General features: G+C 48.8%; 1 pseudogene; it reads right to left on the bottom strand.

Annotated features, from left to right (window-relative positions):
- Window positions 1-8,979: 8,979 nt before the first annotated feature.
- Window positions 8,980-9,096, bottom strand: LOC136646622 (5S ribosomal RNA; annotated as a pseudogene).
- Between the last annotated feature and the right edge of the window lie 10,052 nt (window positions 9,097-19,148).

Here is a 19,148-nt window from a genome sequence, read left to right as displayed (position 1 = left end):
ATCCCGTCTGCCTCACCACTGCTCCCTGTTCAACTTCCTGATACACACAAACCCCTCTCGTGCCCCTCCCCCCTGCATCCCGTCTGCCTCACCACTGCTCCCTTTTCAACTTCCTGAAACACACAAACCCCTCTCGTGCCCCTCCCCCCTGCATCCCGTCTGCCTCACCACTGCTCCCTTTTCAACTTCCTGAAACACACAAACCCCTCTCATGCCCCTCCCCCCTGCATCCCGTCTGCCTCACCACTGCTCCCTGTTCAACTTCCTGAAACACACAAACCCCTCTCGTGCCCCTCCCCCCTGCATCCCGTCTGCCTCACCACTGCTCCCTGTTCAACTTCCTGAAACACACAAACCCCTCTCGTGCCCCTCCCCCTGCATCCCGTCTGCCTCACCACTGCTCCCTGTTCAACTTCCTGATACACACAAACCCCTCTCGTGCCCCTCCCCCCTGCATCCCGTTTGCCTCACCACTGCTCCCTTTTCAACTTCCTGAAACACACAAACCCCTCTCGTGCCCCTCCCCCCTGCATCCCGTCTGCCTCACCACTGCTCCCTGTTCAACTTCCTGAAACACACAAACCCCTCTCGTGCCCCTCCCCCCTGCATCCCGTCTGCCTCACCACTGCTCCCTGTTCAACTTCCTGAAACACACAAACCCCTCTCGTGCCCCTCCCCCCTGCATCCCGTCTGCCTCACCACTGCTCCCTGTTCAACTTCCTGAAACACACAAACCCCTCTCGTGCCCCTCCCCCCTGCATCCCGTCTGCCTCACCACTGCTCCCTGTTCAACTTCCTGAAACACACAAACCCCTCTCGTGCCCCTCCCCCCTGCATCCCGTCTGCCTCACCACTGCTCCCTGTTCAACTTCCTGAAACACACAAACCCCTCTCGTGCCCCTCCCCCCTGCATCCCGTCTGCCTCACCACTGCTCCCTGTTCAACTTCCTGAAACACACAAACCCCTCTCGTGCCCCTCCCCCCTGCATCCCGTCTGCCTCACCACTGCTCCCTGTTCAACTTCCTGATACACACAAACCCCTCTCGTGCCCCTCCCCCCTGCATCCCGTTTGCCTCACCACTGCTCCCTTTTCAACTTCCTGAAACACACAAACCCCTCTCGTGCCCCTCCCCCCTGCATCCCGTCTGCCTCACCACTGCTCCCTGTTCAACTTCCTGAAACACACAAACCCCTCTCGTGCCCCTCCCCCCTGCATCCCGTCTGCCTCACCACTGCTCCCTTTTCAACTTCCTGAAACACACAAACCCCTCTCGTGCCCCTCCCCCCTGCATCCCGTTTGCCTCACCACTGCTCCCTTTTCAACTTCCTGAAACACACAAACCCCTCTCGTGCCCCTCCCCCCTGCATCCCGTCTGCCTCACCACTGCTCCCTGTTCAACTTCCTGAAACACACAAACCCCTCTCGTGCCCCTCCCCCCTGCATCCCGTCTGCCTCACCACTGCTCCCTGTTCAACTTCCTGAAACACACAAACCCCTCTCGTGCCCCTCCCCCCTGCATCCCGTCTGCCTCACCACTGCTCCCTGTTCAACTTCCTGAAACACACAAACCCCTCTCGTGCCCCTCCCCCCTGCATCCCGTCTGCCTCACCACTGCTCCCTGTTCAACTTCCTGAAACACACAAACCCCTCTCGTGCCCCTCCCCCCTGCATCCCGTCTGCCTCACCACTGCTCCCTGTTCAACTTCCTGAAACACACAAACCCCTCTCGTGCCCCTCCCCCCTGCATCCCGTCTGCCTCACCACTGCTCCCTTTTCAACTTCCTGAAACACACAAACCCCTCTCGTGCCCCTCCCCCCTGCATCCCGTCTGCCTCACCACTGCTCCCTTTTCAACTTCCTGAAACACACAAACCCCTCTCGTGCCCCTCCCCCCTGCATCCCGTCTGCCTCACCACTGCTCCCTGTTCAACTTCCTGAAACACACAAACCCCTCTCGTGCCCCTCCCCCCTGCATCCCGTCTGCCTCACCACCGCTCCCTTTTCAACTTCCTGAAACACACAAACCCCTCTCGTGCCCCTTCCCCCTGCATCCCGTCTGCCTCACCACTGCTCCCTTTTCAACTTCCTGAAACACACAAACCCCTCTCGTGCCCCTCCCCCCTGCATCCCGTTTGCCTCACCACTGCTCCCTGTTCAACTTCCTGAAACACACAAACCCCTCTCGTGCCCCTCCCCCCTGCATCCCGTCTGCCTCACCACTGCTCCCTGTTCAACTTCCTGAAACACACAAACCCCTCTCGTGCCCCTCCCCCCTGCATCCCGTCTGCCTCACCACTGCTCCCTGTTCAACTTCCTGAAACACACAAACCCCTCTCGTGCCCCTCCCCCCTGCATCCCGTCTGCCTCACCACTGCTCCCTGTTCAACTTCCTGATACACACAAACCCCTCTCGTGCCCCTCTGCAGCACTGCTGGAACAAACAGCTGGAGGCCTCATACATGAACCAACAGCTCACCTAGGTCATGCCAGAGGAAGTACGTGTACATTGGTGGTGGTGGTGCATCATGGGCAGTTCAAGAGAGGATCACAGGAGGCTCCACAAGAGTGGACAGAAGGGACAGTTTGAGGGTGGGATGAGTTAGGGGGAAGGTGGCTCTGTTGGTGCCACTGCATTGCATAGCCTGGTGGGGGATAGGATTGGGGTCTTATTTGCATACAAAATACTGATTGCCCTAAATTTTCCTGTTGCTTTAAGCATGCATATTTTCCTTTGCACTGGCACCCCCCAAAGAAGCACACGAGACACAGGCTTGGAATGATTTAAACTTTATTAATAAACAACAAACCTGCAGCAGGGAAAAATTTATCTAAAGTCCCCCAGTGTGCTGGCATCTAATAGCTTGGGGAAAATGGCGCTGGCCATCTACCTTCCCCTGACACCAATAGGGCGTCACATCCTGGCTCAAGGTGTCACTCAATCGAGGACTGAGTTATCCTATCGCGGCCAACCCCAAAGGGTCGAGGCAGCCAGCCAGCACAGACCCACACCGGAAAATCTTGTGTAAGCCTTTGCTTGAACCAGCCAAGGGGCTCACCAGCCAGCCTCATCAACCTGGTCAAGTGTTGTCAGAGCGGTTCTGGCTTACCTTTTGGCCTTGCTAACCTCAGCATGTACGCCAGCCCCCACTCCTGGCTACCCAGCCAGCACGCCACCTGCCACATGGGGGGGGGGGTTAGCCTAGTGCTTAACCCCCACCGCCCCACGGAAAAACCCAACAGGCTCAGCAGACCCTGCTGCAGGTGAAACAGAAAAATGTCGGCCCCAGTCATAGATAGATGTACTCTGTGAGAACATGATCTCAGGGTGGAAGATGGCGGTTCCACCTTGTCTGGACATAACCCACCTCAGGTATGCATTGATCTTGTGCCTGGAGATGTCATCTACAAGAGGGTTGACAGCCCCAAGCCAGACCCTTCTGGGGAGCATGTCTGGCCAGATTATGACAATTCTTGGTAGCCAGCTGTGAGTCAGAGCAGGATCCCAGTAGCCTTAAGGACAACAAGGTCCTCTGGCACAGGTCATTCTCACCAAAGTGTATTAACAGTACCTGAGGGGGCATCCTGGAATCCAGAAAGCTCACATAGCAAAGGGAATAGCTGGCCCCAGAGCATACATCTCTTGGCAGCCTACTGCATCTCCGTCATGTCACCCAAGTCAAGCTGGGTGCCAAATTCCGAGGCCGCTGCCCTCTTCCTCGCCCAAAACACAATGGAGTGTCCAATGATGAGGACACAGGCGGGGAATGATCAGCAGCGACCTGAAAATACAGAAAGGAGTGTAAGTAACCTGAATCTGTAACCTAAGACCTGTAACAGTACAACCTTAAGTGTCCATCACACTGGGCAAAAGAATAAAAGTCACTAGTCTCTTGTAATCCTGGTGGTTATGTGCTCCCACCAGGTCCAGCCACAATGCAGGTCTGAATATCTGTTGCAAATGTTGAATGGCAAGAGAGAAGTATGTCATAAGAAAGACGTCCCTCCTGCTTGTGATGACCCAAAGGCAATTGGAGGACCACTATGAGAAACAGGCTACTGGATGAGATGGCCATTCGTCCTGATCCAGCAGGGCTTTTCTTGCATTCTTTCTTTCCCTTGGCAGGCGGCAATAAATATTTGATTCCCAACCTCAGCTGACAACAGTGTTGAAAGAAATAGTTTCACCTTTACCTCGAGACTCATGTTGTTCCCCATGGTGTACTATATTATTTGTTTTGCTGACAACAAACACTCAGGCATCTGACATTAGATCACTTTCAATTAAGTCTGATAGACCGGCAGGCTGGGAATCGTGAGGTAAGAGACATTTTGACTTAATGCCTGTTAAGTGCAGACCTTCCTTTAACCTGCATCTGCCGGAGAGAGACCAAAAGGCCACTTTTTCTAAGTATGGGTCCCTTGGATTTGGAATTTGGGAGCCCCAGGAAACCAAGGCTCATACTTCTTTTGCTGCTGGCCACAGCCTATGCCAGGCTTTGTGTTTGTGTTTAGCAGGGAAAGGAGAACCCTGAAATTGCTCTTGGCCTCCCTACTGCATGAGAACTTGGATTTTGGAACTTAGGGTTCCAAAATAGAGAAAATAGGGTGAATGAACAGGGCGTACCTCTTCATCCCTTTCAGTGCTACCATTTTTTGGCAGAGGTGGTGGTGGGAGCGAGGGTCATTGTGGACCCAGTCCTATCCAATTTTCCAGTGCTGATGTAGCTGCGCCAGTGGGGTGTGCACACAGCATCCTGTGGTTGAGGGGCAGTAACTGGGGCCTTCTTAAGATTTGGGAACATGTGTTCCCTTACCATGGGGCTGCACTATGGCTACACTGGAGTTGGACAGCTGTATAGAATTGGGCCCTGTGGCAGCATTGTACATCCAGGGACTGGCTTCTGATAGCCACCATTCTTGATCTAAAGCAAAACCAACATGACATAATGATTAGTGGATTAGTGGCCCTTTGATGGGCCACTGTGAGATACAGGAAGCTGGACTAGATGGGCCTATGGCCTGATCCAGCGGGGCTGTTCTTATGTTCTTATTATTGGCTTAATTATTGGCTGTTCTTATTATTGGTTCTTATTATTGTCTGCATGTTTGTTTCATTTTATTAATGTGTTGTGCTACCTCCTCCAAATGTATCTTCTTTATCCGATGCCCAAACCTTGGTAACATTAAAAACAACAGGCTCGCTAAAATGATCACCACCCATATGTACTGAGTAATCGAGATGGTTAGGTTAACTGCAGAGGTTGCATTCCATATTCTGCACTATGTCATGACATGGGGGTGGAAACAGGAGACAGAGATTTTTCAGTCACCACACTCTGGTTATAGAATGCCCTCCCTGGAGAAGCCCCTCTGATCGGTCACTGCATAGTTCCAGCAAGTGGGAAAACTTGACTTTTGCAGAGAGCTTTTGAAGGCGCTGCAGCCTGACTGATGTAGACCAATAATGCTGCTCTCAGCTGTTGTACTCCACTTTAACTATGTTGTTTTTAATTGACTTTATGTTTGTATCATTACTTATTGAAAGAAAGAAAAAATTCTTTTTTGTCTTGAATATCTTCTGTGGGTGAAAAGTGGGGTATAAATACTTTTAATAAGCAAGAAAAAATTAAATAAAAGGAGGCTGCTGGAAGACGTTCCAACATTACTGGTAGCTGGCAGTATAGAATAGGAAGAGAATACAGTCCCTGGTTTGTCATTGTATATGATCTTTATCATCTACATGCTTTCAAATCCCCATTTAAAATAACTCTTTACAGTATTTTTGCTCTGTCCTTCAGTTCCATGGAGGTTTATTTTTAGGGTTGATCATAAAATTATCGTCTCTCTTAGAGCCAATCATCATTGGATTTTGAAAGTTTAAAACTAAGCAAAATGTGGATTGAATTACTCACTGCTGACAAATTTGCTTTGTGTGTGTTTTAAGTGAAAAAAAAATCAATGGGAAGGTCATTGTTACAGGGAAAAAAATTAAGAAACTTGTGCTGTATCAAAGCGACTTACGCTGAACGAGCTGATTTTAATAATATTAAAATGGTAAACATCAACTCTATGGCTCTCCTGTGTCAAATTAGAGGAGGGGAAAAATAGCCATGCCATGTCAGCATCCTAAAGTGGATGATGAGAGCGTAGCCCTAATATGAAACCCGGAAATGTGACTCTAAAGGAGGAAAGATAATTGACAAGGTGGAAAGCTTAGAATCCCAAAAAGGAAATGAGATAGTAAAATTGTCCGCAGCAACTAATTATGTCCGGAGATGCCAGAGCTCAAAGCCTCTTGCAAGTCATAACTTCTGATTAATATGCTCTTAATCTGTAATGCTAACATAACTAAAGCAGAAGTAGGCAACCTAAGGCCTTTAAGCCGGATCCAGCCTGCTACCTAAAATCATCTGGCCCATAATCCCCAAAAGGTATATCCACCCAGCCTGCGTTAGTCCGTAAAAAGAATTCAAGTTTGTAATTCTATTTCTGAAGGGCTTCGTGTAAACAGACCAAGGGCAGAAGCTTCCTTCAAGTATCATAAGAACATAAGAACAGCCCCACGGGATCAGGCCATAGGCCCATCTAGTCCAGCTTCCTGTATCTCACAGTGGCCCACCAAATGCCCCAGGGAGCACACCAGATAACAAGAGACCTCATCCTGGTGCCCTCCCTTGCATCTGGCCTTCTGACATAGCCCATTTCTAAAATCAGGAGGTTGTGCATACACATCATGGCTTGTACCCCGTAATGGATTTTTCCTCCAGAAACTTGTCCAATCCCCTTTTAAAAGTGTCCAGGCCAGATGCCATCACCACATCCTGTGGCAAGGAGTTCCACAGACCAACCACACGCTGAGTAAAGAAATATTTTCTCTTGTCTGTTCTAACTCTCCCAACACTCAATTTTAGTGGATGTCCCCTGGTTCTGGTGTTATGTGAGAGTGTAAAGAGCATCTCCCTATCCACTCTGTCCCTATCCACTCTATCATTTTCTGACCACTACTAATCCAACTCCTAGGGTTGATATATAGGCTTCAAGCACAGCCTGGAGATGAAGACACAAGTCTAGATCTGTGAAAATTTCCACATGTGTTTGATGGGGAGAGATGGAGCTGATCCTCCATTCCCCCCCCCCAATCCGTTGACTGTTTCCTGAGGACCTGGGCCTTCAATCCCCAGAACTCAGGCTATTCCTCCCAAGGGTCTGACTCCTCCTCTGGAGGAGACTTGCAGTACAATACTATTCATGTCTACTCAGAAGTAAGTCCCATTGTGTTCACTGTGGTTGACTTCAAGGAGAGTGTGTATCAGATTGCTGCCTTAAAGGGGCAGCCCTCTGATCTGGAGCTTTGTATTTCTTAACTGCCACATCACATCCTTCCTGGTCCAGTGCCAGGGCTGGTGCGCAGCTCAGGGGAGCATAGAATTTGGGGCATGAGAGGCCTGCTCATCAGAGGATGAGGTTCATGGGGTGTAGACCTGGATCAGAGGCTGGTACAGAGCTAGTCCTTTTGACCCAGTTCCTCCCCTCCTCATCAAGGTCAAAACTCCATAGAACTGCTTAGGATGGGGGTTATGATGTCATCTAACATTCTCCCCAAGTATCTCCTGGAACAACAAGAGATATATGGGAAGTGAAATGAAACCTTGGCCCTCATACCTCCACAAGGATTGCCATCCGTTTTATATAAGAATGTATATGAAATATGCTTACAAATATTTTAGCATTTATCAAAACTAAGAACATGAGAACAACCCCAGTAGATCAGGCCAAAGGGCTATCTAGCGCAACTTCCTGGATCCCACAGTGGCCCACCAGATGCCTCAGGGAGCACACAAGACAACAAGAGACCTGTATCCTGTTGCCACTCTCCATGCATCTGGCGTCCAGAGATAGCCTATGTCTAGAACCAGGAGGTGGGGTATACCCATCATGGCTTTTAACCTGTGATGGACTTTTCCTCCAGAAATCTGTCCAATTCCCTTTTAAAGGCATCCAGACCCGATGTCATCACCACATCCTGTGGCAAGGAGTTCCACAGGCTATTTACAAGCTACATAAACAAATATTTCTTATTTCTGGCCTGATTCTCCCAACACTCAATTTTAGTGGGTGTCCCCTGGTTCTGGTGTAGTGTGAGAGGAAAAAGAACATCACTCTATCCACCCCCTGCATAATTTTGTCTCAGTCATGTCCCCCCAGGTGCCTTTTTTCTAGACTGAAGAGTCCCACACTGCAGCATTTCCTCGTAAGGGAGGTGCCCCTGCCCAGTAATCATTTTGGTCACTCTACACCTTTTCCATTGTCACTATATCCTTTTTGAGATGTGACCAGAACTGTATGCAACACTCCAGTTATGACCTTACCGCAATCTTAATTGTAAGATACATTATTTTACAAAGCGTTTGCGCCAATGAAGATGTGACAAGAACCACAAGGCAATCGACTTTGAAGTCTGTGGGAACGATTTAAATTCACACCATTAATACCTGGCCTGATCTATACCAAGTTCCCTTTTTTTCCCCTCAAACTCCTGAGAGCTTTTTAAATGGGCCATTACTGATCTCCATGACATCGATACAGCCACCCGAAGACTCATGAGTAAGCTTAATATTCACAACACATCTACTCCAACTGAAAAAATTATCTATCCCAAGGCCCAAAGGAGGCACCAGGGTACTGACATTTATCAGCTGAATTTCACTCAAATATGAAAAACGGAGAAAAATATTTCCCCTCGCCTGACAACGCCGGAGTTCAGGGGTTCTCAAATTATGACTGGCAGGTGCTACCTTCATCCCTTTGGCGCAGTGTCACGGCTTGTGGCATAGTTCCAGCACCATGAAGCGACCCCTGGCTGAGCTGTGCTGCGCTTGTGAGGAGCCTTTGCCCCCAACATGCTGAAGAGCTGCCGTTCAAGTGACCTTGTATACCAGATGGCTGGCAACCTTCAGTCTCGAAAGACTATGGTATAAGCCTACAGCACTTGGTATTCCCAGGCGGTCTCCCATCCAAGTACTAACCAGGCCTGACCCTGCTTAGCTTCCGAGGTCAGACAAGATCAAGCATGTGCAGGGTAACAGTTGCTGGCGACCTTGTATAGAAGCATCTTTATGACTGTTGGGGCCCATTGGAGCCACAGAGACTGGTCTGTATGGACAAAGAGGGCACCAGGTGTGGGGGCAGGGGGGATGGAAGAGAAAGAAAGGGTTGCATTTTTGAAAAGTAGGTGCATTTGATGTGTAATATAAGAATTAAGCATTCTAATAAACACGGGGATGCTTTTGGAGCATGTAGTAAAATGTCCCTGTATCCTGCTCTCATGACATGATGGCTACAAGTTCCTACCAAGCAGTGAAGTTTACTGAGTGGCTACCTAACTCTGTTTTCCAGAGTTTTAAGAGGGCAAGATGTATGGTGCCCTGAGCTCCTTGGCAAAGAATGGGATTCAAATACCCAGTGTTTAATTAGTCTGTGGAACTCCTTGCCACAGGAAGTAGTGATGGCACCTTGTCTAGATACCTTTAAGAGGGGATTGGACAAATTTCCGGAAGAAAAGTTCATCATGGGTTACAAGTCATGATTGGTATGTGCAACCTCCTAGTTTTAGTGGTAGGCTACCTCAGGGTGCCAGATGCAGGGGAGGGCACCAGAATGCAGGTTGTGTCTTGTTGTTTTGTGTGCTCCCTGAAGCATTTGGTGGGCGTCTTGGAGATAAAGGAAGCTGGACTAGATGGGCCTTTGGCCTGATCCAGCAGGGCTCTTCTTATGATTTTAAAAGCATATAATGAAGCCTACAATCTTCCTTTCTGCCCCTCCACTGCTGCGTCATCCCCCAGGGGTCGGGGATAAGAACAGGCCCTCAGTTTGGCTGTACATGCCGTAAGAGGCAACTAAACAGCCACCGGGTAGATGGGACTGGTCAACCTGGGAAGGCAGCTCATCTGAGAGAAGGAAAACTCTGATCCCAAACCTCCACTGCCTTGTGGCTACATCCAGTTATGGAAAAGGCTTCAGGAGTCAACCTCGAGGCAAAATCAGGAGCCGGAGTCCCTGAGGCAGTTCATGGCTGAACACAGTCACGTTCTGACAACTCCTGTGACGCCGTTGGAACCAACCGTATTGGCTTCTGCCTTTCCATTGGACCATTCCAGCGACGTGGAGAGGGGGGATTTGCTGCATGGGTAACAGCCTATCCTCCATACCTTCTTTACCCAGGCTTCGCACACTGGAGAGGACACTCCAACTTCGCCATATGGCGTCGGCACAACACGGGAAGCAGCAGTTTACCGGTTATAAGTCTTCGCTCGATTGGTTTAGAGCGTGATGCCAGGGGCTGCTTCCGATGGTGGGAGAGATCATTGCATTTCATTGGGCAGCTACCACCCGCCTTAAGCTGGGCAGTCCCCAGCCAGTAAGGTGTTGCCTCGCCACGGTCCGTTAACCTCATGGGGTGCGTGGGGTTTAGGGTGAAAACCGACAAGCGGATCGACAACTCTGCACCATGTAACAGAAAACAGAAAACTCCTGCCCTAAAACTGGGCACCTGGAACGTAAGGACAATGACACCTGGCTTCTCTGATGACCTGCAAGAAATAGACGACGCACGCAAAACAGCTGTCATCGACATGGAGCTGAGCAGGCTGCAGATGGACATCGTCGCCCTTCAAGAGACAAGGCTGCCAGATTCTGGATCTGTCAAGGAGAGAAATTTCTCATTTTTCTGGCAGGGAAAACCACCAAACGAAACCAGGGAACATGGCGTTGGCTTTGCGGTCAGAAATACCCTGCTGGAATCCATCATTCCACCTACTGTGGGAAGTGAAAGAATTTTGTCCCTGCAGCTCCAGTCATCAGCAGGACCTGTCACACTCATCAGTGCTAATGCACCGACTCTGTGTCTCCAGCAGAAGCCAAAGACAAATTCTACGATGACCTGGCCACCACTATCAAGAAGATCCCCGTAAAAGAGCTATTGTTCATCCTCGGCGATTTCAATGCTAGAGTTGGTGCTGATCACAGTTCGTGGCCCACTTGCTTAGGTCAGTTCGGCACTGGGAAGATGAATGAAAATGGCCAACGCCTGCTAGAGTTTTGCTGTCATCACGGTCTCTGTGTCAGCAACACGTTCTTCAACACGAAGCCCCAACATAGAGTCTCTTGGAGACACCCAAGATCAAAGCACTGGCACCAGCTCGACCTGATTCTCTCCAGACGCTCCAGCCTTCCCAGCATCAAAATCACACACAGTTATCACGGTGCTGCCTGCGACACTGACCACTCCCTGGTGTGCAGCAGAGTGAAACTGCAAGCAAAGTGACTGTATCACACGAAAAAGGAAGGAAGACCTCGCATTGATACCAGCAAGATCCGGGATCAGAGGAAAGTGGAGGAATTTGTACAAGCACTTGAGGAATCTCTTCCAGGCCCGGCCGATGCAAAAGCATCCAACAGATGGGAACATTTCAAGAATACCGTTTACAACACCGCCTTGTCCATATTCGGCAAGAAGACCAACAAGATGGCAGACTGGTTTGAAGCCCACTCTGAGGAGTTGACACCAGTCATTGAGGAAAAGAGGAGAGCTCAAGCAGCATACAAGGCCTGTCCCAGTGAGCGCAACCTGCAGGTCCTCCGAGCTGCTCGCAGCAAAGTCCAGCAGGCTGCCAGAAGATGTGCTAATGACTACTGGCTCCAGCTCTGTTCCGAGATACAGATAGCAGCTGACACGGACAACATCAAGGGGATGTATGATGGTATCAAGCAGGCCCTAGGTCCAACACAGAGGAAAATTGCCCCTCTGAAGTCTGCCACAGGCGAGGTCATCCAGGATCGGGCGCAGCAGATGGAACGCTGGGTGCAGCACTACTCTGAGCTATATTCCAGAGAAAATGTAGTCACCGCAGAAGCGCTGAACAACATTGAGTGCCTGCCTGTGCTGGAGGAGCTTGACAGTGAACCAACCCTAGAAGAACTTCACATGGCCCTGGACTCCCTTGCCTTTGGCAAGGCACCTGGAAAAGACAGCATCCCTGCTGAAGTCCTAAAGTGCTGCAAAGAGATCATCGTCACTGAGCTGCATGAAATCCTCTGTCTTTGCTGGAGAGAAGGTGGAGTACCTCAAGACATGAGGGATGCAAACATCATCACGCTGTACAAGAACAAAGGCGACAGGGGTGACTGCAACAACTACCGCGGCATCTCTCTCCTTAGCGTAGTAGGAAAGCTGTTTGCCCGAGTTGCACTAAAGAGGCTCCAGGTACTTGCAGAGAGCGTCTATCCAGAATCGCAGTGCGGATTCCGAGCCAACAGGTCCACCACTGATATGGTATTCTCCCTTAGACAACTGCAGGAGAAATGCAGGGAACAACGACAGCCACTCTTTATAGCCTTCATAGATCTCATGAAGGCTTTCGACCTGGTCAGCAGGGACGGCCTCTTCAAGATCCTCCCCAAGATTGGATGTCCACCCAGGCTCCTCAGCATCATCAGATCTTTCCACAAGGACATGAAAGGCACTGTTGTCTTTGATGGCTCCACATCAGACCCCTTTGACATCCGAAGCGGAGTGAAGCAGGGCTGTGTTCTTGTGCCAACCTTGTTTGGGATTTTCTTCACTGTCCTGCTGAAGCAGGCCTTTGGAACTGCAACAGAAGGCATCTATCTCCAGACCAGATCAGACGGAAAGCTCTTCAACCTCTCCAGACTGAGAGCAAAGTCCAAAGTTCAGTTGAAATGTCTGTGTGACTTCCTCTTTGCCGACGATGCAGCTGTCACTACCCACTCTGCCAAAGATCTCCAGCAGCTCATGGATCGTTTTAGCAAGGCCTGCCAAGATTTTGGACTGACAATCAGCCTGAAGAAAACACAGGTCATGGTTCAGGATGTGGACTCACCTCCCTGCATTACAATCTCTGCACATGAACTGGAGGTTGTCCATGACTTTGTGTACCTTGGCTCAACGATCTCCGACACTTTTTCTCTCGATACCGAGCTAAACAAACGCATCGGTAAAGCAGCTACCATGTTTTCCAGACTCACAAAGAGAGTCTGGTCCAACAAGAAGCTGACGGAACACACCAAGATCCAGGTCTACAGAGCTTGCGTCCTGAGTACACTTCTGTACTGCAGCGAGTCATGGACTCTTCGCTCACAACAGGAGAGGAAACTGAGCGCTTTCCACATGCGCTGCCTCCGACGCATCCTCGGCATCACCTGGCAGGACAAAGTTCCAAACAACACAGTCCTGGAACGAGCTGGAATCCCTAGCATGTATGCACTGCTGAAACAGAGACACCTGCATTGGCTTGGTCATGTTGTGAGAATGGATGATGGCCAGATTCCAAAGGATCTCCTCTATGGAGAACTCGTGCAAGGAAAGCGCCCTTGCACCTGACCACAGCTACGATACAAGGACATCTGCAAGAGGGATCTGAAGGCCTTAGGAGTGGACCTCAACAGGTGGGAAACCCTGGCCTCTGAGCGGCCCGCTTGGAGGCAGGCTGTGCAGCATGGCCTTTCCCAGTTTGAAGAGACACTTGGCCAACAGTCTGAGGCTAAGAGGCAAAGAAGGAAGGCCCATAGCCAGGGAGACAGACCAGGGACAGACTGCACTTGCTTCTGGTGTGGAAGGGATTGTCACTCCCGAATTGGCCTTTTCAGCCACACTAGACACTGTGCCAGAACCACCATCCAGAGCACGATACCATAGTCTTCCGAGACTGAAGGTTGCCAACAATGAAGCCTAGGAGCAGACCTCTCCCCTTAGCATAGCAATGTTCTGGAGGTTGAGCTGTCACCTTGCCTTAAAAAGATAAGCAGGTTTGGTTGCTTGGATGGGAGACCGAAGGCCGCTGGCATGTCTGTGGAGGAGTCAGCAGGCAAAAAAAAAAAAAAAAGATAGCATCCTTGAGAAGCTGGTTTGAGGCTTGGTTTGCAGCTGCCTGCGAGAGCTTGGAAAGCGTAAGAGCTGGCAGCCAGGATGGACTGTACTATGAAGGGAAATGCCTGGGGAAATGGAGGTTCTAGGAGATATTCTATGAGACAATCTTGTAAATATCTCATTGAAAAATGGATTTATGTTCAGCTTGCCTATGTAAACTGCCTTGAATCTATTGATAAAGGTAGTATATAATATTGTAATATTATATAAGAATATTATATATTCTTTTTACAAAAACTGATGCTGTAGTTCCGTTAGTCTAGGTCAGGACTGGAATGCCACAAGTGTGGAGGAAGGGTTCTAGTTTGTGTGTGTGTGTGTGTGTGTGTGTGTGTGTGTGTGTGTGTGTGTGTGTGTGTGTGTGTTTTGGGGGGGGTAATATGACAACAGTGACTCCATGTGTTTACAATCCTTTTGCATGCGAAGTTAGGCCCAATCCTATCCAACTTTCCAGCACTAATGCAGCTGTGCCAATGGGGTGTGTGCTGCATCCTGCAGTTGGTGGACAGTCACAGAGGCCTCCTCAAGGTAAGGGAAGCTTGGGGCTGCATTGCAGCTACATCAGTTCTGGAAAGTTGGATCGGATTGAGCGCCTAGTGAGATAGCTTCATGCCCTCACCCAGCGCTTTTAGTACCAGTCACCCAATGCTTGGTCCTTGAAGATAACCACAGGGCCAGTCTGTGTAAATACTGTTATCTTACAAGGGCAGAAAAATGTGCCCGAACAAAGGACATCACTACCAAAAGGAGGGGTATTGGGGCAGGGGTTAGGCAGGGTGGAAATTTACTGAACTTTCGCCTGTTGAGTCGTATTGCTTTGAACCGAGTATAAAAGGCTGGCTGCGTCCAGCTGAACTTTGCACATGATCTGAGAATATTCTCCTTGTGCCTGGCTTGGTTCACCCACAATAAACAGCTTTTTCTGCACCTTCCACTCGGTGTGTTATTGGATTGGGGCACACTTGGCATGACTCCATGCTGCCCACAACAACAAAATGCTCATAAAGCAGTTTGCCTGACAGCCTGGAATGAGAAATTGATTCCCTGTCCTAAAGGGCTCATCGGGTAAAGTACTTTCAAAACTATATTTTTACTTTCCTAAAAACTAATCGGGCCAACAGCTGCACATGACCTATGTAACTCTGTGCCCTCGAGTTTTGTCCAAAAGCCACATAAACACATCCCTAACAGCTGAGGCTGATAAGAAAATGGGGAATTTCCATCTGCATTGTATAAATGAAGAACCTTGAGCTAAACTTCTTCAGATAGATTAATTTCACACTGCCTGAGTTTGGAAAGTCAGCATGGATGTGCACCTGTCTAGTCTCCCTTGAAGGATTGGGTCTTAAATTATGCATTGTTTGTGCGTGGTTGGAGATGAGCGATAACTGCTGATGAACACCACAGCTGGAAAACAAGGAGCCACAGCATGGGAAAGCCCGAGTGTGCTTGTGTGTTTGTGTGTGTGAGTGTGATGCTGGATATTTCGTTGGTATTTTGTTTCACAAAGCTCAAAAATATGACCAAGTTTCATTAGGACACTGTGTATTTTAAAACAACGTTAAGAGTGTTGGCCAGCTCCTGTGCAAATGCACGACAAATAGTGCTGATGAATTATTTGGAAGAGTCCAATAACCTCTTCGGGTGAATGATTCCATCCCATGGAGAAAGTCAAGAAAAGATTGTGAGCCTGAGAGTCACCTTCTACACTTTCCATCCAGCTGCCCCTATTTACCAGGGACACTGCCTTGTCTCTAATACTCATTCCTGATTAAAACAAACAAACAAAAAACAGGCAGCAAGATGCTATTGGGCTACTCTGCACTCTTTACTTACCACCAGCTCTGGTTGCCTTACGTTGGCCCAAGGGCATGTTAGGATTGTGCCCTTAGTTTCATAAAGTATTTTTCAAACTGTGTTCCAGGAAATACATCAGGGTTTCCTCAAGAAGGATCCTTGAAGGCCAGCTTCTTAATCATAATCAATCATGCCCCTGTTGGCACATCGACCACTGCCTGCAGTTTTGGGAGTCTGGGGATCAGTCAGGCCAGGTGGGGCTTCTGATGGGTGTAAGCCCTCAACCTGGCTGACCCTTGGCACCAGCCCTGGAAACAGCCACTGGGAGATGGTCATCTGTATTCACACACTGCAGCACTTGCCCAAAATCAGGAAGTGCCCCAGGAAAAGGTAGGTAAATAATAATCAGTATAACCCAGGCTACAAAATGGAATATAACTATTATGGTAGTGTAGAACTATTTCTTGACTGTACAAATATTTTCTTTAGCCAGATCCCCTTAAGCTATTTTTCCCCCCAGGCTGCTGCACTGATTTCCTTTCTCCTCTGGCTGATCCAGGCTAATCAAAGATCAAAGAGTGAATGGGATATCCTTGGTTTACTGAGGAGCTGTGGACAATGAAACAGCACAGCAAATGCCTCGAGCAGCATTGGCGGGAGATGTGGATGAATTTGACCACACTCGGGCAAGAGTTCAACTTAGTGCCTATTCTGCAGTGGTAATGGTGGTGAAGAAGACCTTCTTTTTGGTAAGAGCAGTTTCCAAGTTGTGCCTACTTTAGACATTGGGAGAGATTATCCTATTCCATGGTGGCAAATGGAAAAAAAAAAAAAAAGCTGCTTCACCCTTACCTTCCCTGAGCGATTATATGCCTTGCCTAAGTGATTATGGCTGCGTTCCTATACGCACTTACTTGGGAGTAAGCCCTAATGAATACAGGAGTTAATTAGACATGCATAGGCTTGCACTTCAGATGAGTTAGAATGCCATCAGACGTGCTTATTTTGAATTGGTATCCCAGGCCGCAACCTGAAGTTCTCAAAACAATAAGAAAACAAAAGTGTTAAGTATCTGACTTCTACGATAAATCCTAGAAAATGTGATGCTTGTGTAAGCATTTTGGTGACTCCAAATACTTCCCCACTGATTCTTGTCTAAGTATATTTTGATTAAAGCCTTCACTTTGCAATCTGTTGGTATTTTTTCCTTCCATACTGTTCCGCACATATATTTGAGTGTAGCTTTAAGTGCCGTTCAGTAGACAAATCTGTCAAGTCCATCTTATGTGGGACAATAATTGCTCAGCTCTTCGTTCTAATGAGTGCGCTGGCTAAGCCTGATCTGACGAGTGTCACATACACATAAAAAGCACTGTGTTGTATTTCATAATCTGGTTTATAAATGTTTCAACTCCTTAGATTCACATAGGTGAAACCTGACAGGCTTTCAGCAGAGTTAGTGGAGAGACAATTTACTTTTTGTTGTACACGACATCTCCTTCCAAACTACATCCTTTCACAAGGGTTTCGCCTAACATGCACCTTAGGCAGGAACATCTCCAGAAGTCCAAACCAAAGATGTTTTAGAAGCAAAGATGAGAGCTCCTACGTCAGTGAGCTTCTCTTTATAACAAAGGCATCTGCAGACACTGAAAAATCTGAACCAGAAATGTGTCAGTTCTATAAGAGAACGTACTGAAGAAAGTATAATAATAGCCCAATCCTAATCAGCACTGCGGCAATGAGGACACTCAGCCCACACTATATCCAGCACTGAGAAGGAGTGGTCTGGAAGTCTGTCTTTGGGGTAAGGGGACATTTGTGCCACCAATCCCACCCCCTCCTGAACCTGATCTGCCCCTGTCTCCGCCCTCCCCTACCTTGTTGCACCCCTCCCTGTCAACATAGTGGTGATAAAATTAGCACTCACACCAGGTGACACGAACCATAGTGACACCACTGTCTAGCAGCAATTTACCTTGGGAAAAGCTCCCATTGAGCCTAGCACTCCTCATTACAAAGAGGATCTCTCTAGAAGTACATTTGCCCATGCAGGCAAATGGGGTAAACGTGGCGGGCAGAGCTACTGAGCATGGCGGGGGCAGCACTTACCAGCATTCTTCATGGCTATCTCGCCATAGAGAGAATGTGCTCCACAGTTACAAATAGGTCTTTGATGTGTCACAATTCTATCAATTTGGTTGATTCCGTGGCGTAGCTAGAGGGGGTGCAAAGCAGTAAGTTTTGCGGGGACCTGAACACGCCATGCAAGCAACTTTTCCCCCTCTCCTTTGGAGCCATTCTGGGCAGTGGTTGCCTCCATTTTACTCCCACCACCTGGAATGGCTCCAAAGGGGAGGGGTTGCTTGGTGCCTGTAAAACTTAGTGCTTTGCACCCCCTCTAGTTGTGCCACTGGATTGATCAGTATAATTCTGCTACCCTCTCAGTACTTTCTGTTTCTGATATTTTGAGAGAACATATCAAAGCACATGTTACTGGAGCAATTTGTGGATTCCCGAAATGGGCTTTAGCTATACCCCAACTCAGTTGCAGCACAGTCCATAGCATCTTTGCTCAGAACTAGGTCAGAATTCAGGAGGGGGGGGGGGGAAAAAGTGCACCTCAGCTATCAGATGAGAAGTCTAACAACTGCTGCACTAATGTGTTGTGCAAATGGGAGGAGGAGGAAATCGCACTGATGTCAGTGGAGTTACAGCAGATGTCAACCAGAGATATTAAAATCCGTTCTGGTCGAAGCATTCCCAAGCATACGGTTTTCATCGTCTTCCCCTAAGGGCATGTCTAGATGAGGAAATAGCACTAATTTCACAACATCTGCATGAGCTACAGTGACATAAGGAACAGCACATGCTCCCAAGCAAAAGTGCAGATGAAAGGGTCCTTTCATGAGTTCCTTGCATCCACTTAAGAGACCAGACTCCAAACTGTTTTATGGCTTTGTAGATCAATTCAGCTGACAAGGCAAACCATTCTTGCACAAAGGCTGGACTCGAAACCATGAAGTCAATCCTGTTCAGGTCCTGGAGGCAGAGCGAAGCAGCAGGCAAGGACTTTAATTGCACCCATGTTCTCAATCACAGAGATGATCTCTTCCCAGGTCAGCCTCTCTGACTGCGTTGGTTACTTCATGTAGCAGACTGGAGGGGACAACTTCTGTCACCCATTCACTTCCACTGCTCCTCTGCTCACTCCCTGGATTGGAGGAAGAGGAGCGAATGAAGCAGGAGGCATGGAGGAAAGGAGAGTAGTGGGCCAGAGTGTCTCTGACAACCCCAATTATATTCCCTGCCACTCCATAGCACACAGCCGCACCAACAGAGTGTGCACTGCATGCTAATGGCAGACAGATGACAACAAGAAGGCCAAAGGGAAGTAAGTAAAA

The sequence above is a fragment of the Tiliqua scincoides genome, chromosome 3, assembly GCF_035046505.1.
Source record: "Tiliqua scincoides isolate rTilSci1 chromosome 3, rTilSci1.hap2, whole genome shotgun sequence".
NCBI lineage: Eukaryota > Metazoa > Chordata > Lepidosauria > Squamata > Scincidae > Tiliqua > Tiliqua scincoides.
The sequence above is the reverse complement of the archived record's forward strand: the minus strand, read 5'-3'. Positions and strand labels throughout refer to the sequence as shown.